This window comes from Lucilia cuprina, chromosome 4, assembly GCF_022045245.1.
Source record: "Lucilia cuprina isolate Lc7/37 chromosome 4, ASM2204524v1, whole genome shotgun sequence".
Taxonomy (NCBI): Eukaryota; Metazoa; Arthropoda; class Insecta; order Diptera; family Calliphoridae; genus Lucilia; species Lucilia cuprina.
Window position 1 is genome coordinate 41664834 of NC_060952.1, and position 25806 is coordinate 41690639.

Here is a 25806-nt window from a genome sequence, read left to right on the forward strand (position 1 = left end):
AGTCTAAAAACAAATATGTACAACACTGTATAAATACTCATATGCTCTTTCTTTGCTTACATTACAAACAGTGCTGCCAACTGTTAGCTCACTCAAGTGGTTGGCTTAAAAGCACCAACAAAGTTTTCTTAGATTTAAGGGTTGGAATACTGAGTATGTTTTGTTTTTGTTAAACAATTTGTTGTTTTATTATACAACTTTTATACTATAGGAGATGCACATGTTAAATATTTCCTAAGATTTTATCCAGAAAATTTTGGAAATTGTTTAAAAAGTTCAAATTTAATACTGCAATTATAGTAAAGCCATAATAAGTAATAATTAATATAACCAAGATGTGCAGAAAGAAAGGACAAAAAATAGACATTAAATGGACGTGTTCTAGACACCGAAATCATATTACAAAATCTAGAATTGTTAATCTCATTATAGGCAAGGAAGAAAAACTTTTGGTGTTATTGTAATCCCAATACATCAAGTCTGGCGAGATTATTAACTGGTGACAAAGAAATGTATCCTAGGTGTTGCCTTAGAATGATTTTACATAGTTGGCTCCTTCACGATAGGCAAGTTTAATTTATCGTTGAGTTTCCTTAATGCTTGAGTGTGTTACCACAGTAGGTCCTTGTGGCCACTGAAATAAGTCTTGTCACGTAAATATGGATACGTATTTCGGCCTTTTTGCCTCAAGCACACCTTTTGGTTGAAAAAGACAACTGTGAAATAAGGCCGTCAAGGCAGTTATTCTCGTAAACCTCCTCGGTCGTGAATAAGGAGAATTACCTTCCAGTGGTTCGAGGACAATCATTTTATACCTACAAATATATTGGACGTGTTGTATTGTTCTTTGGTTTACCAAAAGTGTTTAGGAGCTGTTACCAAAATAACAGAGGAATCCCAGAAATGTTTTTGAGAGCCTTCTCCCGGAGGTCTTCAGATATAGTCTGATGATTGCATTCCAGTAATAATATTACTTGAGAAAAATTTTTGTAGATATCAAGGTTCATTGCAAGTTAAGAGAAGTGGTTCATAAAAACTAATCTGAACATAATCCCAGAAGGCAGGCGCTCAAGTAGTATACGTAGCATCGTATTCTGAGTGGACACGCAGAATTACGAGACATCTATACAAAATTGGACGCGTGGATGCAAGTATCTTAGAAGTGATGTTATTCCTAAAATAACATTCCTCTCTAATACTGATTGGAAAATTCTTAGAAATACACCTAGGCTCAATAGTAGCCTAGGTGTATTTCTTCAGACTTCATATAGTATACATTCTCCTATCAACCCAAACTAAGCTAAAATGATGAAAAAATACTTTAGCGTTTTTTCTAGACGATTTTTCCCAATTCCGCTACTATTGACCACTCTGCATACAAATTATTTCACACACAGGGAAAAAAGCTAAATGAGCATGGAAAGTTTTGTTGTTTTCCTTGCGTTTTGACTATTCTGAAAAAAATCGCATTGTAACTAGAATAGAGCCTTTTTCAAAACCATAAAATGAGCACTTAAAGCCAAAAAAAAAAATGAGAGCAAAAAATTTAAATCCTCAACTCATTTATCTGTTTTTGTGTATTTAACAAATATTATTGCATTGCAAAAGAATAAAAAAATACAAATAATCTCAAAAATTTTATTGTAAAATAGAAGAAAGAACAAAAAATACACAGCTGTGTTGTTGTCGTCATCACAGAAATTTTTATTTGAGCAAGAGAGTAAGCGAAAAAGAGAGAGGAAGAAAGCAAAGATGAGATAGAGAGTTTATAAAAAAAAAGAGTAAGGAATAAGTAACACATGTAAATTTTGCAGTGAGTCCAAATAACTATAGCCGGAATTGTCGATAATTTTTAATACGTGTAATAAAAAAAATAAAATGAAATGAAAAAAATTTTAGATTAAAATACAAAAAAGCAAATAACATGTACTTATGAGTATTTGTAGTTGTATTTATTTGTAGGTTCATATCACCCCCATAAAATCATAAGATTTTTATACTAAACAAATAGTAATTTACTAACAAAAAAATAAAACAACAATAAAACTAGCAATTCTCTACTAAAACTACGACTACTACAACTACTACTTCCACTTTTAGAGTTGCTTCTGCTCAGCACTAACTAACGGACTGCCTGGCAGGGCAGCATAAAGCACGAGGAGCTCGCTAGTGAGCACAATATGTTTGTTTCCAACGAAACATTCGCTCACTCAATAACTTAACAGGGGGTGGTTTTCAAACAGCGAAAAAAAAAGAAAAACATTATTACAAAACGTATAAGTATTGAATAAAATCATAAACCGAAAAAATAAACTTAAGGGAACTTATAACTTTTATTAAGAAAAAAAAAAAATACTTATATTTATGGGTTAATGTTGTTTTTTAAGACAAATTTCTATGAATTATTAAGATTTTTATTAATCTTTCAAAGTTTGTAAAAGGATTTATGGACAAAAGATTTCCAGCAAATGTCTTTTGTGTAGCTGAAAGTCATGTAACACTATATAGAGATTTATTTATGGTATAAAGAAAAAAGTTTTTATGATTTCCTTAATTGAATATACGAAAACTATTAATAGAAATCAATAACTTAGATTTAAGGTTTTTTGGTGCTGTCTCGTTTATTTGCTGAGATATTATCGAAGTTAATCGAGCATTTCGAGCCACGCCTTTAAATTAGGTTCAAACCTTAAACTTTATATTAATGATGGGAGGGTGTATGTTACATCAGATCAGTTTTTTTTTTGCGATTCATTATCAGAGTCTCTGGCATCACTAACACTGTACCAACTACAATGGATGTTTGTTATATCAGATACAAACAATCAGGGGAAAACCCAAGATAATCGTGCTGACAGACTAAAACACTATCAACCTACAAACGAAGGCTGGTTAATTGAGAACAAAAATTCCCCGGAAGTTCTAATCAGAATAGGCATGAATATTAATAACGCACTGGTTTTATAAAAACGTAATTAGGCCATACCTAACTTTCAAATTCAATCCCCCAGGGTCATGTTACCTTTACTCACAGACTTTGTCTTGTACCGCTTATTGCCAAGTTAATACGGGTTGCACGTGGTGGCTGTTGTTTAAACTCAAAGTCGCGTAAAGATAATTTCGGTTAAAAGACTGACTGACGCGGTAAATTTTATAATTCGGGATTAGTTCGATACAGTTGCCATGTCAACAGAACAAAGTTTTTACTCTATTTATACCAGTTTTAACACAGTGTTTTCTCTGTGAGTAAGAACAGGTTCTCAGCATAAACGTTTCTAGGTGCAGTTGGTTGAAAGTGATGTTTTTCCTTCCCGGAAGTTAAGCAATAGGGCAGTAATGGTCTGAGATATTATAGTATGAGAGTACATGAGTAAAGTGCTTGTACATGGATCTGTAGAACCAGGTCCATGCCACTGGCGTGTTAGCATCACAAAGGGGCGGCGATGAATCGTCTAATCAGCTCATGCTGTGGTTGGAAAAGTACCACAGTAAAATAAGTCCAACAGGGCAGGTGTTCACGTAAAGCACTTCGAATTCTTCTCAGAAATTAAATAACCTAATGAACATTTTCGAATTGAAATTGGTATGAGTAATGCCATAAACACTACGCCAACTAAAGCTCTGGAAATATGGCAGGATAAACTTCCAAAAGAAAAGAGACAAAGGCAAATTGACCAGATCCGGTTACACCAATTGAACATATTGGACCTCATATAAGAAGCAGAAATTGATCCCACAAAAACATGAGAAAAGCCCAGCTAGGTAAACATCTGTTGCACTTAATTCTCTTCACCGGAAGAAAGAACAAGACTATTCTGGTTATATGTATATGACGAAATATATTACTGTTTTTCTAATAGATTGGATAATGAGAGCATATTTCTATACTAGATGTATGAGAAATATCAGCTGATAAGTTAAATAATAAGACCCTAATAGCTGTAAAAGAGCCTTCAAAATTTGCAAAGTTTATCATCATAAAAGTATCAGAATACTCGGGTATAATCCGTAATGAAAGACCAAATGTTTCTGCTATATAAGGAAGAGTATTTAAGGAAGTTAGACTAAAATATATAAAACAGTTTGACGACAGGAGAGCTGAATAGCCACTTGGAATAAAGGAACTGTGGCCTATATGAAAGGACAAACCTCCTTAAATATTATCTGACTCAAAACTATGATCTAATAAAGCTAAAGAATCGGATTTTCTAAACATTAAACTAACACGTAAAAACACAGGGACGCTTATTCGTTTTCAACATCATGAAAAAACTCTTTAACAAAGACATCTGTCTTCAGTTTTTAGATCAGGACAGCCCCATAGAAGGTGTTGTTTGAATTCCTCATTTGTTTATAGCATATATCTGCCATGCGTCTACTTTATATTTGTATAAGAGGACAAAACTAACTTGTTTCAAGTTCTATGAGTATCAAAATTTTTTATGTCAGATACAGGTCCAGAGGAAACAGCTTAGACCAAACGCGATCTGTTGATTAAACATTTGTTTGATATTTCATTTCCCCTTGTCTTAAAAACCTAAATTTCCAAAAAAATACATCTCACGTTCGAAATGAGAGCTTTGAGAGATAAAAGAGTGTAGACGGTAATGGTCAATTTCTAGAATTTTAGTTTTTGCGTGTATGTATGGGGTCAATTTTAAAATTGTATACATAACACAAAAAGAAGTGCTAGGTGTCGTATGATTAACAAAAATCCTTATAAAATACAAATTTTAAATAATGTTTAAAATAAATCACCTAAATTATATCTCTTAATTTTTTGAGTTTAAAAGTTTAATGACATTTTACATAAATTTTAATTACAATTTGTATATTGTATATTCAAATAATAAATTAAACAATTTATTTAAACAAACCACAAACATGTTTATAGAAACGACTACATAAAATATACAAAATATTTAAAATTTTATACAAATTAAATAGTTTGTAGACAATAATAAACAAAGCAAATAAAAATTTATGTAAACATGTAATTCAATTTTGAAAATAATTAACGAAAGGTGACAATGAAAATACTTAACAAAATAATTAAATTTTACCTAAAATTTGTTAAATTGTAAATTGAAATTGGTATAAAAACAGTTAAAATATTTCAAATTACTGACACAATTTAAATTTCAAAAACCAGTGATGAACAGATAAAATTAAGATAAATAAAATAACTTGTCAATTAGAAGGAAAATAATGTAAATTTATTATAAATAATTGAATAATTTACTTGTTATTTTAATAAAAGAAATGTATAAATTTTATTTTTTAATTTATAATAGATTTCATACAAAACATATATTTATTTGAATTTGTAGTAGTAGTAGTTGTTGTTGTTGCTGGTTCAAAGCAAATTTCAAAGAACCCAAAGACGGCGAAAAAAACCCCACCACATTTTATATTTCTCTTTTCTTTTAATTTCATTTGAAAAAGTAATTGTGGTGTTCGTTTCTGTTGTTTTTAAAAATTATAGATTTTTTATTAAAATTGAGTAAATATAAAAAAAGAAAAACAACAATAACAAAAAATTTACATTTACAGTGGCTTATATTGTTCCCGTTAGAGCACAGAGTAGGAAGGTACACTCTTCGAAGGAGAGTAGAGAATTGTGAGTATAAAATCTTGGAGAGCTTAAAAAGAATTCTACCGAAAGAGGAAGAAGTAGTAGCTCATAAATAAATATATGTGTAACAACATCAACAAACATATGAACTACAGATTTCTTGTTGTTGTGAAAATGTAAGGCACTGTGACAAGTGCTTTTAGCGAGAAAATCTGGCGCGCGCAAATAGTTTTTTGTTTGCTTTGTAGTTGTTGTTGATGATGATATTACAGTGGGTTAGGAGATAGTAAAGAGTTTTATATAATTTTTTCTGAAAACAAACTAAATTTTAAATTCCAGTCAGTCTTAAGTTGAACATATATACTAAAACATAATTTCCAGGCAAAATAAACCTGAGAACACAAGCCCGCAATAATTTTGAGATGTCACCTCAACTTTAACATAAGCTCCCCGGGGCATGTGAGGAAGGGTCTTCGTATATATACGAGTAGAACATATGCATATATGTGTAGGATCTATTAGATCAACAAACATAGAGATATCATAAATTCCGCGGTCACAGGATACTGCATTAATGTCGTACTTGGAGGTCGCCCACTACCCGTAGGAGCCTTAGAAGAAAATCTGCCGCGGAACGCAAGAGTAGTTCTGGCTCAACTAAGATCGGTATAGAGCAACAGGCTTAATGCCTTAACAACTATCACATATTCAACTGATCAGTCAACACTACTTAACTTTGTCCAAAGGATTTATGGACGCATCTAGGTGATGTAATCTGGAGCGAAAATACTATTGAGTAAAAAACATGTCAAGATATGTATTTACTAGCTTTGAAACCTACATGATTGAAAATTTGGATTTCGGGGGCTTTGAAAACCTGAAAATCGACCAAATTCGCCCGTAGCACAAAGAATATCGATATCGATAAGAATGCCACCTCGACTTCAATATTTCTAAACCTATGAATGGTAATAATACTGATCAAAGTTTGTGAAGAATTCCGATAACTTAGGTTAGGTTGATAGAAGGATGTATACTACAATCAAATCCGAAAAATACACCTACGTCACTATTGGGACTGTTGTGCGCTCCTTATCATAAAAAAGGGAATTGAATGAATTATTTTTCAACGTTTAGAAACTCAGTTGCCTGAACGTAATTCCTAAGAATCTTTTAACCAGTGTTTGCCAGGAATGTTATTTCCGGAATAACATCACTTCCAAGATACTTGGATCTAACTTCGACGAATGACGAATGGCAGTGGCAAAGAAAGTGCTCCAGAGTTCAGACTTGCTCATTTTGAGGAGATTTTTCGTCTTGCTCTTATCAGGTTCACCCCATAGGATCTTCGTGGTTCTACCCACTGTTTCATTCCGATAACTTAACTTTACAATTGGTTCTCTAGATCACCTTAATATCATCAAAATTGGTAGTGTACGATCTAGTATGATTGCGAAAAGTGCCTAAAACACCCTAATTCACTTAGTAGATGTGCCGCCTCGACTTTAATATTTTCAGACATTTGCCAGACCAAAACTTTGACAGTTTTAATTCTCTCTGCTAAACGTAAAATCAGTGAACTGACTTAAAATGGAGAATGTTTCAAAATTAAGAATACATTTTAAAATGAGATTTTTTTGATATAATCAGATTGTTGTTTTAAACAACTACGGAAATGAAAAATCCACGTCATATTCATTATACTTTTTTGGAAAATTTTTCCGTCTTCAAAACAACAGCATATTTAAATCAATAAAATCTATAATTCAAGCTGATAAGTTTGGAGGAGTGTTTTTCTGACGCCACTTATTAAGTAACATAGCGTATAACATTTCTTTTTTCACAGATATTAGTTACCGATAAGAAATATATTGTTTATTTTTTTGCCCCAGCTAAACATTAAAGCATTTAAATGTTTAACAAAAAAATAAAAAAACGTGTATAAAATCTAATTTCTTTTAACACAATGTCAAAGCAACAAATCAAAAAAACAGACTGTGAAAATATTAAAAGAAGGAAATCATTTGGCCCAGGGCAAGTATTAACTTAATAGTATATGCAAAACCAAAATAGCTAAAGATGATGAGTTTAAGGAAGATGAAAAAAAAAGAAACTCTTTGACCTTGACGGTTATGAGGGATGAATGGCTGCAACTAATGATTAAACATAAAAAAGGGCAAAGATTAAAATGAAACGGTAAAAGGAAATTCCCATAAGAAAAGTCATTTCAGGTGAAAATCATATTCAAATTTCAAATACAGGCACAATGAAGAAAAAAAAACAAAACCGAAACCAACAGTGAAAAATTTTTGATTAGATAACATTCAACATGGGGCAAAAGAAAATAATCACTATGGAGAAAAAAAGTAGATACCCAAGTAATATAATTTTTAGTATTACAAAAGGGGCAAAAAATTCTAACGCAGGCGCTTGAATACAAGAAAGAAAAAAAAACCGGAGCAAAAGAGAGTGCTAATTTTTCCTAAAGGATTAAGGGATGATGTAGGTTTTTGCTACAAATATCAAACATGTATTGAATAAAAGAAAACCTAAAAAGAACATAGAACGTGTACAAAAAGTGTAAAATATTACTTATGTAAAGGAATTTCAAATGTATGTCAAACCACTTTTACAAAAAAATCTAAAACATGTTTTTTTACCAGTTACACGAAAAATACTGTAAAACGCTTATGTTTATTGTAAAATACTTATAAATCTAATTAATTCCTAGTTTAGTTTTGTTGCATTTCTAAACATTTTCTTTGCAAATTTCTTAGTTCAAAATTAGAATGTTGCTAAAAACATTACTCACGTTACACACTCATGCTCACACAGAGGGGGCAAACAAAACAAAAAAAACGCGTAAAAAATAGAAAATCGATTGAATTTTGAACATTTTGTTAGCAGACGAACATAATATGACGTCACACTGCGTCAATAATGATGTCAATCATTGTAAAAATAAATAAATAAAAATAAAAATCACGATTGTTTTAAAACATATAAACAATATTCTTCACAAATCATATCTAAAGTATTGATTTAATACATATTTTTTTTTATAAATATTTCAATTCATATCAAATTAAATTGATAAATATTTAAGGCCAACAAATACACACACACTTACATAAAACACGCTTAAGCCATTTACGTTTGTAAATACACGTAAAAGTACTTTTTGTTGAAATGTGGTAAAACAATGAACACTTTCTATACGGAGATATTGGCCCTGGGTACAATATACGTAACATAACAAAACACTTATGATAAAAACCACAAAATTTATAAATAGAAATAAAAGGAATTGAAAAAAAGCAAGTAAAGGGGCGAGGGGAGTACAAAGGGACAAACGTAGACATTTATTTAGAAACCAGTTCTTTTAAAAATGTCCCCTACATTTAGAATTTCTATCATATTTTAGTCCTCAATGTGATATTTCTTTCTCAGCTAAAAGTTCTTTCTATAGAAACCAGTTCTTTTAAAAATGTCCCCTACATTTAGAATTTCTATCATATTTAAAAAGTCTTAACACGGACTACACAAAATATGTTCGAAATTTCAGTTTAAATACACAGATGATATCAAATTGACACCAAAGTGTTTATAATTTTTCAATAACATTCGTTGACAAAGTATATACATACGTACGACAAGACTAACACAACGTTGTTAAAAGTGCAACAATTCGTTGTCGAAATATAAATTTTATACACAACCGTTGTCCAAATGTTAACAAACGTAATAAGCTTACTACTGACAACGGATTGCATCAATTTGGGTAATTTTCCACGGGATTTTTCTTCTGTATACAATAAGGAACCCAAGTCTTAATCACCCTTCTTTGCAATTATTACAAGTCAGATTATTTTTGCTTTTCGAAATTAATATTGTAGGGGTGTAGGGATTATGGTATCGTTTTGTCGAGTATAAGAAAGTGATTTTTATTCGCTATATATCGGTTATTTTAAATAAAAGATGCTTAGAACTTTCATAATGAACATGTTTTTTGGTTAAAAGTTACAATGATCAAAAGCGGTTATAGGACATGTCATCAGTGTATACTGGACACATTGGAAGGTTATACACAATCATCGGACGTGCCTAATCGCATACCAGACACAGAATATGTGGGAAACTTTGAAACGTTGATCCCAGATAGAATAGAAGTAAATCTAAGACCGTATTGGATTGTAAGAATGCTTTAATGGAATACTCTCCCAGAGAATTTAATTAAAGCTTTCCTCTCTTCAATAACTTTAAAGAGAAAAGAGCTCGAGGTAGTTAACCTAACTAACGCAAAACCATTCGACGCAACAAAAGCTGAATATTGAAACAGTGGGTAGAAACACGAAGATCCTATGGGGTGACCCTGATGAGAGCAAGACGAAAAATCTTCTCAAATGAGCAAGTCTGAAGTTAATATGATGGAACGTATTCTGAGTGGACACACAGGATTACGAGCACATCTGTGCAAAATTGGTCATGCGGATTCAGACGAATGTAGAGCATGTGGAGAATACAGTGAAACTCTGGAGCACTTTCTCTGCCACCGTCGAGCATTCGCCCAAGTTAGATTCAAGTATCTTGGAATTGATGTCATCCCGAAAATAACATTTCTAACTAGCACTGATTGGAAAATTCTTAGGAAACTGAGTTTCTGAACAATGAAAAATTATATACTCAGTGAACAAAATATTTTTTTCATAAACAGGAGAACAGGCCCAATAGTGACCTAGGTGTATTTCTTCGGATTTAATGTACTATACATCTTGCTTTCAACCTAACCTTACCTAACCTAACAATTATCAAAACAACCCAAGCCTGAGAATTTTATCCGCACATAAAGTTATAGAGCTATCGTGTCCTTTAAATCGGAAAACCACAGTTTTAATCAATATTTGAGATGTTATAAAAGCACAAATGCATCTTTACTTATATTGTTTATTTCTTGTCGATTTATTAATTGTTTAAAAATCACTTGTAGTTGTTGAGATGTTTTGCACCACAAATTTTATAAATGAAGATATCTCAATATGGCTAAATTTTATAAATGAAAATATCTCAAATATGGCCCAAAACGGAACATTTTCAATCTTTAAGACTCAATATATGATAAACATTATGCTATGGAGAAATTCTGAGACAACATTCCCTAAAAAGGTATTGTTTTGGTATCTGGGAATCGACTATTTTAAAATTTTGCATTTTAGTTAAGAAGAATTATAGTAATCAGAGTTTACAAAAGAAAATGTTGGCTTACAATCGTAATGATTGTTATGGGTCATAAGTAGAAAATCGAATTTATAAATCCCGTTTTTTTTTTTTTTTTTTTGTCAAAATATGAGGATCATTGAAGTCGGTTATCATGTCTTAACCCCTTTTTAAATACAATACAAAATTAAGTAACACAGCTACATTAGACTGTATGATCCGATATATCAGAACCCTCAAACAAACCATCCTCAACGATCGTTCATCGAACTGAAATAACTTAACAGATTCGTAATCAGCTCCGCTTAGTTCTGCTTTAGGAACGCCCTTAATAGCTGACAACTGAAACAATGCTCGGAACCATTTTCGGAACCAACTATATTAAAAAAATAAGGTTATTGATAATGACTAGTCATTACCAGGTAATGTATTAAATAACTACATTACCTACATTACTTATTACCAAAATCTTAAGATTTTTTTATTAAATATCATTAAACATATTTTGTTTAGAAAAAATCTAATTAATCTTCCTGCCAACTGTAATGTAAAGAATTTACGAAAACTTTTTGTTATTATCACCACAAAGTAGTCACATTCTTTATCATTGCAGAAAACTACTTTGTATAATAAGTCATCAACAACAATATGCGTGTCTTCAATTACATGTTGGTGACATTTTTCTGTTGTGCTACTAAGTATTAAGAAAACAACTAAAAAGTTTCATGAATACATTTTTAATAAAAAAGAAACACATACAAAAAATGTTATACAATGAATAAAAAGTTATTGTTTGAAAGAAAAAATAATAATAAAGATACAATGACAATTTCAAATGTTTGCTGCTATTCTAGACAACCAATCGAACAGTTGTACAATTTGTTGAAAATATTGTTGGAGAAAAACTAAAAGTAGACATTGTAAATGTTAAAATTTACATGAAAAATCAATATTTGTTAGAAGTTGTAGCACAAGTTGAACATTATTGTTTGGAAATTACTGTAGTATGGAGGGAAATTGTAAGTGCTGAGTGTGTAGTCATTTGTTGAAGAGATGGTAAATACGAATTTTTTTCAAAATGTCTAAAAAATGTTACCTAATCTAAGAAATAACAAAGTTGAAAGCCAGAATAACTAAAGTAATGAAAATTATATCTTAAAAATAAAGCAAACTAATGTCAAACCTAGTTAAAGTCATGCCAAAACTATAAGAAAGCAAATAAATTAACATTAAACTAATGCAAAATTTTAGGGAGAAATGCTGACTGGAGAAGGAAGTAGGCTGCTGTGCTGTTATTCACTCTACTAAAAGAGTCTTTGGTGGGAATAGAACCAACGACCTGCGGTATAATAGAGCACTACCAACCGCCCTATCGATGATTTCCAAATTTTCCGGAAGTTAATATTTTCTATGTTTTTGCAAATTTGTTGCTGCCTATTGCATTTCTTGTGTATATTAGAAGTTTAACTGTAAAGAATAGCAAGTACATAGTAGTTTTTATACATACTGTAGTGTAATGTGCTGTAGTGTAATTTTGAAGAAAATTTCTACAAAAAAGGAAAACAAATACATTCATACAAATGATTTTGATGTTGGAGGAAACACCCAACATTGTTTGTATGTATTTAGGTTACAATGAGGATTAAGTACTTTCAAGAAGAAAAATGGAATGGCCAAATAACATTTTTTTCTCTTATGTAACTAAGTACTTTATAAAAGAGTTTCCCATAAAAACTAATCGATGTTGGAGTAGAATGAAATGTTTCGGTTTTGTAACAAGTCAGGTCTTTGGAAAACTGACGTAGGCATAAACGCAAAAAATATGTAAATATATAAACGCATCAAATATATGCGTGTGATATATCGAAACTATTCCGTTGACAAAAACGACATATTTGTGATAAGTCGTTAAATGAGTTTTGACCGTCCCGACTCGCAAAATATGATCGATCTGGTCAGTTACTGCCTAAGAATAAGAATATTGAACACTTGTTTAAGAGATTGATTTATGCTTTGGAAGAAGATATCCGTTGGCATAAAAACCGAAATAATATATGTATGTGATATATCGAAAAGTGTATAGAAATTAGTGAGCTCTGGACTATGCCTTTGAGGGCACCGATCGATTGCATGACAAAAAAACAGTTACTTTATAATAATTGATAAAATTTTGGTGGCAGCTGGGTATCGAATCAAGTCCGCATTAGTCAATCTCGCTAACTACTTAAGCCACAGCATCCTCAAACCCATCGCTTGTAGTTTTAGCGACATCTTTCGTATCTATGATTGTCAAATTCAGAAGTATCGGAACAAGTCGAGCATCCATTCGTTAAAGGAACCTATAATCTTATATTCACAGGCTTTTGACTAATAAAGATATAGAGGAGTAAAAAAGAGATTCAATAAAAACTCAATTAATTTGGGGAGCGCAATTCAGCAACGAATAATATATCAGTTGTACTGGTTTTCAAACTCATCAATATCGATCCGACCTATTTTAGTAACATAAAATCCGTATCGATAATCATACATTCAGACATAGACATAGAGCACGTCGTTTCGGTGACGTCTGTCAAATCTGTCGATGCTGAACAAGAAACCAACATAGATTATGTTGTTTCGGCGACGTCTGTTAAATTTGTCGAGACTTTTCAGTTCTTTTCCGAGTGACAGTTGGGTATCAGAATCAAAAGCACGGCAAATCTTTTGACGAATGGAAATGCAGAACACAAAATATTCCTATCGCTTGCCATTTGCATCCTAATTTTAATAGTATTTGAAAACATAAGACTAATCCTAGAACCCGAAAACAATTATTCGATAATTCGAAGCGTTCCAATTTGAGGAATTGTGCGTTCCAATTTAAAGAAGCATCACCTTCAACGCACTTTAGATGAATAATAATAATGTTCTGTTGGGTCGGTATCATAATCATGAACCTCAGCCCGCTCTAATTAAAACACCCGTATCATATGGTCGGGCGTAGCCGACCATATGATACCCTACACCCGTCAGTATGTATGTTAAAAATGGGTATTATATAAAAAATAAAGCATTTGGTTTGTTTTTTAACTTTATTTCGGAGTATTTTTACTTTTATTTTGGCAAAAAAAGAATTTTTTTACAAGAGACTCAAAGGGGAGTAGGGCAAAATATGGCCCTATCCTTAAAAATGTTGGTAGAGGGAGCTACGTCTTCTTCAATATTATTTATGTAGAATTTAAAAGTGTTATTAGTGTTTGTAAGTGAATTTTGACCTTTAAGTCATTTTCTGAAGGGAAGTTTGTATGGGGGATAGGATCAAGTGAAGCCCGATCATTACAAAAATCGTTAGTGTCATTTACAGTTCTTTAAAACTAAGTTTTGTTGACTTTTGTTAACATAATAGATCAATTAAATTAATTATAAGCCAAAAGGCCCTATTTGGGGGTACGGTTGTATGGGAGCTAGTCGAAATAATGGACCGATTTTAACCATTTTCAATAGGCTTCGTCCTTGGGCCAAAAGAAGCGTGTGTGCCAAATTTCATCTAATTATCTTCAAAATTGCGGCCTGTACCTTGCGCACAAGGTTTACATGGACAGCCAGCCGGCCAGCCAGACGGACGGACGGACATAGCTTAATCGACTCAGAAAATGATTCCGATTGGTATACTTTAAGGTGGGTATAGGGCGAATATTTTTGTATGTTACAAACATCAGCACAAACCCAATATACCCTCCCCACTAAAGTGGTGTAGGGTATAAAAACACAATAAACTCTAACATGATAAAATCCAAATCGATAATCTTTTGCGACATCCCATAAATTTATTGGTTCCTCAAAGTTGATTCCTTAACTGGTAGGTGGACAAATTCTGGCAGATGGTATATATACGTCAAATTAACTACATTTATAAAATTTTACTAATTTTTAATTCAAAAAGAGTATGGGTTGCAACTTATCTTAAAACACGAGGATGTTTTTTCGACAAATTAAATTCAACGTTTTCTGTAAGCACCTCAATTGTACTAACGACAATGTAGTAACATTGTTGGCACAATATAAAAAAATCATAAATCTTGAACCGCCCTTATTGGGATACCCTTTAATCTTTTTTCATGTATTTGTTTGGTTGTTTGTCTCCAAATTGGCAACAAAAAGTATAATTTTGAACATTTATTTTCAGTCTTACAACTATGGAAAAAGTCAAAAACACTGACTGCACACAAAAAGCACTAAAAATGAGCAGTTGAACAAATAAATTACATTGTTTTGGCAAATTCCAAAGTTTTGCTTTTAGATGACAATACAAAGTCCATAAAAAATAAGGAAACTACAACAATATTATAACGAGCAACAGCAACAAAAACTAAAGAAAAACGAATGACCTAGAAACAAAATCATGTAATAAAAATAAAAAAAAGAAATTATATGACAAAAACAATTCAACAAACTTGTAAAAATAATGACTTTAAATGCAAGGGACACTTAGAATAGAAAAAAATGTAAAACAGTTAAGAGAACTAAAAAATTTTTTTTTGAGAAAAATACGTGATTTTGTAAAAAAATATTTAAAAATAGGTTATTTATAATAATTACAATAAATTAAAAAAAATTAGCAAAATATTTACTAAGCAATACTTGAAAACTTCAATTGGCCTAATAAAACTTTTAACATGTCTTTGAAAACTCATTTATTTTCTTCAGTTTTTTTTTTTCCAAAATTGACTTTGTCACTATTGTCAAGTCATTACTTAACACTCTATTGCTGAATGTTTATTTTAGTGAAAGAAAAAATAATAATAAATAAAAACAATAGAAAAATAAATAAAATAAAATCAATCATATGATGTTAACGTTAATGTCTATTACCCCTAGACCAAACAGCCTAACCTACATTTAATTAATTATCAATTTATATCCGAAATGAAAAAAAAAACTACTAAAAGAACAAAAACAAATCACAAAATAACTACAACGAGTATGTATAAAAACAGGCCTGGTTATATGGGAACCTTGATAAAAAATTGTATATAAAGTAAAAATTCTAACAAAATAATTAAAATTGCAAAATATATTGAGTGAATACTGATGAATAATAAATAAATTGAACCAAAAGTAAATTACAGTTTAATTAAACTTCAATTAAGCTAGTTTTGTTAAACTAGTATTTTGAGAGTTTAACTATCAAAACTGGAAAATGCAAATAGTATAAAGCTTAAAATAACAAATCGTTACAAAAAAGTTAACTTAACATAAATTGCACTTGAAAATAATAGACGACAAACAATTGAAATTTCCAATTAGAAAGTTCTATTTCCAACCCTGCTATATTCATATCTAGAACATCAATGCCACAACAAACTAAATAAATATTGAGTCATACACACATTTACAACATAATATCAAAGTTGAAAAAAGAACAAAAAAAAAGGAAAAATCTAATTGGAAATCACACGTCAAACCCACATAGATACAAAACCGCATACATAAACTTTCGATCAATACTTGTACATTGGTTTAATACACCTGCTGAGATTAAACGAAGAGTATTTTTGTGTTTGTGTTTTTTTGTAGACCAATTAACAAACGATTTTATTAGAAAGATAGAGAGAGAGAGCAGGAAGGTGGGGAGGGAATTATTTTTCACATATGACATCATAAACGAAAATGTTAATTACCAAAAAAAGTAATGAAATAAATAAAGAAAATTAAAGATATTAGTCATAACTAGTTGGAAATTCCAAATAGATACTTCGTTGGTTAACGTAATAGTTTCCCTGTCCGCAGACTGTCAAGTAGAGTCAAAGAGATTTCGTTTTGGAAGGACTCCTTAGTTTAATACTAGATCCAGCTTAATCCCAGATATTTCACCAAAGTTTTATATGAAATAACTTCCTTTTTCCTCTCTTTGCAACTGCAATAAATCGACTTGCAAGCCTGCCTAGCACACCAAATAGTTAACGATTGACATTTTCTCGAAGGCACTCTTGGACTCGGTAATTTTCCACTACCTTTTCCACTTCCTACCTAGTGACTAGCGATGGAAAATCTGACTTCACACATCTATTGTTTCACTTCAGTTGGGGAACGGCAGATTTGTCCACCTGTCTTGTATTTCTCTCTACCCAAAATTTAATGCAGAGGTATTTCCCTAAAACAACAATCAAATATGGGAACTAAAATAAAAAATTTTAAAGCTGGGCCTTAATAACGACAATCATATGCAAAAGACTACTATGGTAATGGTAAAGAGGTGCTACCAGTACCTCTATTCTACCGGGCCTATGAACTGGTGACGTCACTTCACTCCTCGGACTTTCCTTGGAATAATTTGACATGGAGAACCACATTTTCTGGTATCCAGTTGTCCGCTGGATTTGTTCTGGCTGATCAGTTGGTTAACGTTTCTTTGGGATCTACGTAGTAACTGTTTAAGCCGGGGAGATAACTTTGGTTTAAAGACTGATTTGCCCTATACGTCTGAATTCTCTCTGCGGTGCTGTTGCTATCTCAATAGATGTGACTGGGCGATGTGCCAGAGCAACTTATACTGGATTCCTTAACCTTAAGGCTTGTATATATTTTCCCCCTCTGTGTACTGATTTAGTAGAACTCTTATTTCAGGAAACAATATGTTCAAGCTTCGAGAATTATGGTTGATGCCGGGTCAATTATTGCATTTGAATTTACTTCGGAAATTCTTACATTCTTTGTCACCTCATCTCGACATAAAAAGTGATCCTGATTGATTGGGTCGGTATTTTAGACTACCAAATACGTCTCAAGGTGCTGTTGACGAATGAACAGAGCCAACTCAGAAGTGTGGATGTGACTTTAAGATGTTAAGGAATGTACTGGAATGGGGATTGCATTTTAAACAATTCAAATGTTCATGACATCAAAAGAGATGTCACCTTTCAGTCTTCCATGTTTGGGTCGCCCTTGATACTGACACTTATTGCTTTTTCACTTATTCCTTTTTCGTTGTCGGGCTATGTATTGGTATCGATCACATGATGTCTGTCATTCCGCAACGAGGCTACTATAGCGAGAGATAAGACAGTGAGTGTGACATAATCGAAACCAAACCATCCTCACTCAAAGGAATCTAAGTCTGAATATTGATTGTACGGGTGATAAAGTCTTCTTACACACGACTAATAGTATATCATGACATGTACTCAGTTATTTATTTGTGGGATAGATAAATTCAAACTAAACAGAAATTCATGGAAATACAACTGAATGCATGTCTGTATCTATATACATACATGTTTTACCTTTACACTCTTAGAGGACATTATAATAAGTGGCGGGACTTTTAGTTAATAATTGTAATAAGATTTCATTTATTTATGTGTTGTTTTTTCTCGTTGTTGTTGCTGTTGTTTTGAATCTCTCTGTGAGAATCACAAGTGTGAATGAAAATGCACTTTGCACATCACAAGGTTTAAGTCTAACGAACGTATATTTATGATTAGAATTTATTGCGCTTATTTAAAGTGTGAAGTTCTAAAATGTCTACAAAAAGATTTATATTGGATTGAATTGCTTGATTTTTCTCTATTACAATCTCTTTGCCGCTTAAATAACTTACGAAATGATTATGATTTAGAAAACCTAGAAAACTATGAATTGTGCTGGGTATCCATAGAAGTAGCATTGAATTGAAAGAAAGATTAGTAATGTGTTGCTAGTTAGTAAGTCAGTCAGTTATTTAGTTAAACTAAGTCGTTACAAAGTGTCTGTCTGTCTTGCCTGTCTCTTTCTTTTTTTACGCTTATGATATTTTTTTATTTATTATTATTTTTTTTTGTTGTCGTAAATTGAAAACTCACGACAATTGAGATTTTCCGGGCTCACTTTAGTATTCACACACTTACACATAAATTTTGAAATTAACAGCTTATTTCTTGAACAAAAATTTTTTAAGTTGTATTTTTTTTTTTCTAATTTATTAAGATTTTATAGTTATTTAATTTTTTATTCTTTATATTACTATTAGTTTTTTTTATAATAGTAATAATAATAATAACAATAATAAACTTTCCTGTCCGGTATTTAAATGTAACCAACACAAAAAGCTTGTGTATCTCTAAATAATTCCATTGAAAAAAATTAAAATTATAACAAATGAAATAAAAATAGTTAAATTTGTTTTGTGCTAATAATGCTTTTAGATACTTTTAGTTGTTCATTATGATGATGATGATGATCTTTGCTGATGATCACTTTTGATGTCATTCATTTACTCTGTCCCAGGCCGTAGACAACAATTTTCAATCTACATACACCTACATTAATAATTTGTCGTTTTTTTTTTCTTTGCCTTGCCTTTCTTAAGTACAAAGACAGTCAGACTACAAAAATTTAAGAAAATAATGAACAGATCAAGGAAATATTCTAGAATAAAAGTTTAATCAAAGTAAATGAAGAAATACTGCATACACTTGAAGGAAACTTTTTTTGTAATTTTTAGTTAAAATTTATTTTACTCAAAATTATTAAAAAAATTAGAATTAATATCTATGAGGTAATGGGAAAAATATTTGTATGTCACTTTTTTATACTCTACATCATTATAGTGAGGAAGGTATTAGTGAGGAAGGTATTAGATACTGCGGATTTTCGTAACATAATCACTGGTGTAGGGTATCATATGGTTGCCCATGCCCGACTATGAATTCTTTCTTATTTTATTGTAAAGTTATGTATTCGACAAAATATTTTATAAATTATTATTCATTAAGAATAAGAAATATATAAAGTACCCAAAGTTTAGTTAAACTTCGATTAAGCTAGTTTAGTTAAACTAGGTTTTGGACAGTTTAAGAAAAAAAACATATTGCTTAATATGAAGTCATTTAGATAAATAATTAAACGAAACCAATTATAAGTTGAATAAAGTTAAATTAAACTCGAATTAAGCAAGTTTAGCTAAGCTATGTTTAAGGATTTTATCCAGCAAATTGAAAAATTTACACAATATTAAATTAGATCCATAGAATGGTGCTTTTGATATGAGTTATTAAAAAACTAAGAAACTTTAATTGAACCACAATTGCAGGAATTAAACATTTTTCAATTGGATTGCACTTAGAGAGTTTCCATTAGGGACAAACGGAATCTGTCCTGCTTTTTAAAAGTTCTGATACCGTCTACCTTATCACACATTTGTCTTGTATCTTCGGGATGCGATTGGGTATGTCAAACACCCAGTATACATAGTTAATTTGTTTACAAGAAGATTAAGATCAAATGAGCCAAATCGACTAAAGATTTATCACGAGAAAGGTTAGCGCTATGGATGCAATGAAATAAAATAATCCTTCACGTCCATTGACTCGGCTTATGTACTGTCTTGGGAATATAATCCGTCGAGAAAAATACTTTGCATCTCGCTGGGAGATTAATCGACTAAAGATTTATCACGAGAAAGGTTAGCGGTATGGAGGATACAAGCCGATAAAAAAAATCATTTAGTTCACGCCGGATCGGCTAATGAAATAAGACTATATAGGGAAAATAATCCATCAAGATAAATACTTCGGACTCAGTGAGCTAATGTTATGGGATATTAAGATTACACATACAATTCGATAAGATAAATTATTCAGATCTTATAGTCAGATTAGGAACTTATTACTACCAATACAATCCGATGAGATAAATTCATTAGCTCTCATGGACTAACTATAACTTGTAGAATACGATTAACTAAGAAATAACATTCCATCTAAATAAATACTTCGATTCTTAGTCGGCTAATGGCTAAATAAGAGTAAAGTACGACTACAGATGTATTACGGTGAGATAAAATAAACTTATCCCAATCGGCCCAATCACAACTTATAAGTTAAGGATAGCTACAAGCAACAATATTAAAGCCGCGAATCCAGCTCGAGTGTTTAAAGGGGGAACTTTTGCTTTTCTTTACCTCGTTTTTATATTTTGTATGAAAATTTTTCGGTTTTGCAAATTATTAGTAATGAATTACTATGCTTGCAAAGAAATAGATTAACAATTTAAAAATACTATAACGATTAATTAAACTCTCATGAAGCAAGTTTAACTAAACTCGATTTGCAAGAGTTTAGCACACAAAATTAGAAAATTTTTATACTTTAAGATATAATAAATAAAACTCTTGCAACCTTTACAAAAATTTAATCATAATTGAGGCATAATGATGTTAAGAAATACATTTACAATTCAAAAATACTATAACGATTACTTAAACTTTCTTAAAGCAAGTTTAACTTAATTCGGTTTTCAAAAGTTTAACGCATAAAATTAGAAAATTTAGCAAAATATTCTTGCGCTTTTTTATAAAATTTTATTACAAGTGATAAACAAATGAATTTGATTCCCTTAAAAAATTCTTTAAATAAGTAAACAAAATAGTAAAGATAGTTAAACAATAAACGAAGCCTCTGTTTTTTCAATGTTTAGAAATAAATATTTTCCCATTGATGACAAATTTCATAGCAAGCACATTTACTTGAGAGAAACACACATTTGTTGGTTTCTTTAGAAAATAGCACTAATTATTTATAAAGTCGGTCGCCAGCTTTAGTTAAATGTTATTTATTCCAGGGTCATGTGCTTAAATCATGATCACTATGGAACTAAATGAACAACAAACATTTTCATTTCTAATATTTCCAAAAAAAAATCATAACAAAATTTGATAAATACAATTAAGTTCATGTAATCAAAAGTAAATTTTGTTATTTTCTAGTATTTTCTGGATTAAACACGATCAATAACAATGATATAGTAGTCGTCTTTACATAAATATAAATGTATTTATGCTTAATAAAAAGTAACAAAATAGAGACAGAAAAGACATGTCAGACGGACAGACATAGAAAATTAGATAAACAAATAGACATTAGATTTTTATTACTTCATACTTGTAAATCAAACGAAAATTGAGGGTTTTTTTCCTCTTTGTAGCAAGATGAGTAATACATTAGATTTATATAAAGATAATGATTATATTTATTTCCAACTTAAACATCTCTTTCCTGTTCTGGTTTAATTTTTATAATTTATATTCTTACTATAATTAGCCACAACTATTAATTAATTATTATTATTTTTTCTTAATGTCTACATTTAAACATTATTTAAAAAAATGTTTGTAGAAATTTTCAAAATTTTATTTATATTTAAAATTATGAACAACATCACAAATGTGATGATTGTGGCAGCATGAATTTGAAATTTGTTTTCTCGTCTGCACACTTTTCACACTTAGTAATCCTTTTTTCAAAAATTTAAATGAAATCAAATAATTTAATTTGTTTGCGATTTTTAGCAATAAATTTTTATTGAACTTTTGAGTTCAATATTTTTTGAAAATTTTAAGGTTTTTATCAGTTTGCCACATAATACAATTTCCATTTAAAGTGTAAATATTTGCATTTTATATTTAATTTATTCTATTGTTGTTTTATTGAAATTTTCTGATTTTGTTTGCAATATTTTCACTTAAGTTTTCGAAACCATTATTATGAGTATTTATTTATCGATTTGTTTGCTTTTCTTTTCTCGCTTGTTTGTATCAAAAATAAATATCGAGTATTTATGCGAACGTGTGTTTTTATTTACCAAGCAGTTTGGGTGTATTTTATCAATTAATTTGCATATACGCCATTTTTTTATTTTTGATGCCCTACCTTTATTTGGTAGTAATTAAGAAATGTTCTAAAAAATATTTGTTAACTACACGATAATTTGAACTTCTGTTAAACTCATATTAAGTGAGTTTAGTTAAACTTGAGATTTACGAAAGTGTAGATAAGTAAAAACGGAGCTGACTGAAGTACACTAACTAGTTCGTAAAATCATGCAATCGAAATGTCATTAATGTAAAGACTGCTACTCTTATCCAATCCCGGTTCTAGGTTTGCTAGGCAATTCGTGATTGGGTCGATCATATGCTAAGGATTAGGTCGACATCAAAAAATTTAGCTTTATAAGAAAATTAACCAATAATTACTCGAAAAAACCCTAAATAAGAAGATGAATTTACGGTTCAGCCATAAGAACTGACTATCAATTCTACTAAAATATAAATCTGACTTTTCACGAGAATTTTTAAAATTTCTGCATACACTGAACGTCGGAACGAATATGACAATATTTGTGAGGCACAGAGTTAAATACCTATGCGTAGTTCTCGACGGACACAAAATGGAAATGCAAGGCAATGGATACTAGAAATATTGGACGGTTGACTTTAAACTCTAAACGGAAGTCCAGCATATCACGAAATGCGTAAAATGTATATTTTCCGACAGCATGAAGAACTTTTGTTGGACTGTAAGAGAGCTGTAACTAAAGACCCCTCCAGTGGTATGCTCAGCATACAAAGTATACATAGGGTTCACCATTGACAAGATGCCGAAGTGTTTTATATAAACACATGCCTTGACGATTTTACTTCCTTATCATTAACAGGTACAGTTTTTGTATATTGTCCTGCCGGTCCATGTTAGAGCACTCAGCTTAAGTACTTGATCTATCAAATCACTTGCCATAGAAACTTTGTTACCGAATGACAGATATCATGAGACAAGTCCATTACACACCCTTACAAGGACAAAGCAATCAATAGTTTAGAGTCATTAGAAGGTCGTACCCAATACATTGTCATCCTATTAAGACATTTCATAACGTCTTCATGTCGCAAAATCACACTACAGAGATAGCTCCGGTATATTCGATGGTATATCGAGTACTATCTCATACCCAATCTTTGTATTATCAGCTCAAATCGAACATTAATCCACAGCCATACCCTGTAGTTTTTACTGTTCCGGGATAAGTTTCTAGCAGAAACTTATTTCATCCTGCATTAATCCTTTTACTAAGCTCCACTTCCCTCGAATTTTATTTTGAATCACAGCCACTTCGTGGATCCCAAAGTAACCTCAACCAACTGACAAGACACTTCTGACCAGCGTCACTTCCCTCGAATTTTATTTTGAATCACAGCCACTTCGTGGATCCCAAAGTAACCTCAACCAACTGACCAGACAGGACAAAGTCTTACGGGAAACTGGCCAGTGGCCACTAGTAGTTCCAGACTATCTGGTGCTCTGGTTCGATCTCATATCAAATCATTCCAAGGAATGGCTGATCAGTACCAAATAAAAATCCTGGCAGATTAGAGTAATTGATATCACATGTATCACATGACATTTAATAAGTCTAAAATCAGATGTGGCCCATTATATGTAAAAATTGTGCGCTAGTGACGCCCCTGTATACTTTGTGATATACATAGGTACATGGCCACTAGGGGAGGTCAAAATGAGCTTAAGAAAAAAAGCTTTCTTAGAATACTAAGTGTAAAAGATATATCCTTAGTTGATACGCATGAGATCATTTTTTTTTTTTTTTTTTTTGTATAAATAACATATCTAAGGTCTAGGAATCGGATTTTTTTTATTTGTAACTCTCAGAATTTAAGGTTTTTAATGAGAAACTATATTAAAGTATTACCTTATCGCTTAAAGTTCTTTAAAAACAGTTTGTCTGTCAACATCAAAAAAATCTTATAATCTTCGTTTCACACTTTTTGTTGCATGGATTACGTGATCAGTGATGTGTTAAATAAAGATTAAAGATATAAAATGTTTTATTTTATTCTTCAACAATTATACACATATATACATAGCTAATAAATTTAAGAATAAATATTTACCATTTTGAAATGAATAAATAATAATTTATAATTGTTAAAATTAAAAACACGAAGTAGAAATTAGCACAGTTTAATGGATTTTAAAAAGAATTTTAAAGTTTTAATTTAAATGTTAAATAAATTATATAGAACCAAAAAAAATAAATATTTTAAGGTCAAAGGTTTTCCTAAAAAACCACCTTAAACTTAAACATTTCCTAAAACACTTCAAATAACATTGCAGAGACTTAATCATGAGATCATGTTTGAGAAATGAGCTTTTGCCGTCAGGACGTCAGAGAAATTAAATTTTTTCAAGAAAAAATATCTTAAATACCTTTTTTTAAAAAAAGCAATAAATTTTATTTTAATATATTTTAAACAAAACTATTTAAATTAATTCCAAAGCATTTCATACATATATTTCTTTCAAGTACATATGTATTATGTACATATATCCATCCAAAAGTCTGACTTCCTAATCACACTTTAATATATGACCTTCAGTTGTAGTTAAAATATAAAAAATAAACAACAACAACAATAAGAAAAAATTAAAATAAAAACTATTCAATAGAGATTTTTCTAAAGACAACAAAACAGTAAATGTTTTTCTTATTTTTATTTTCATTATTTGTGTTGAAAATTAACATTTTGATTTTGTTGACATTTTGAATTAAGATAAATTGTTTTAAAAGCAAAGCTTAGAAACACATCTATGACATCGTTAGTACTTATACTTATTACTAAATGTACTTGTATTCAGTCACAAATGAATTGTTATTTATAATTTTTGTTTCTCGTCTACATGTCACACTACAAACTGATTTAACGGGTTTTTTTTTTTTTTTTTTTTTTTTTGAAGATTTTTAAAAACCTAATCGCACATTATTTTAGATTATCTATCCATAGTTGACAATGTCATTAAAACATTTCACAATTTGGTTTGCTATTTTGAATTAAAAATCAGCTAATTCTCTTTATCAATGGTCAATACTTATTAATGCAGGCAATATTGTTTGTATGTGATTTGTAAATCATATTTTTATATTTGCTTAGATTTTTGCGGATAATTTCAATAAAAAATGATTTGATTTAAAAAAAAAAGACAGTAGTGGTTATAAAAATAGCAGGCATAGAGTTATTTTAGGTGTATTAGATTGGAATTTATTACAGCAAATTACTCCTAATTAAAGGAACCAAAGTAAATCATACAGATTAATTTGTAGCAGGCATGGGAGGTAATGATTATATAAAGTAATTCATTACATAGTCAATTACAATTGCTTGTAAATTACAATTACTTGTAATTTTCATTAATTTAATTGTAATCAAT

General features: G+C 30.6%; 1 protein-coding gene across 4 annotated transcripts in view; it reads right to left on the reverse strand.

The window, feature by feature from the left end:
- The window catches only part of LOC111678276 (sodium/potassium-transporting ATPase subunit alpha), a 95370-nt gene that overhangs the window by 36405 nt on the left and 33159 nt on the right, over positions 1-25806 (reverse strand). The window lies entirely within an intron of this gene.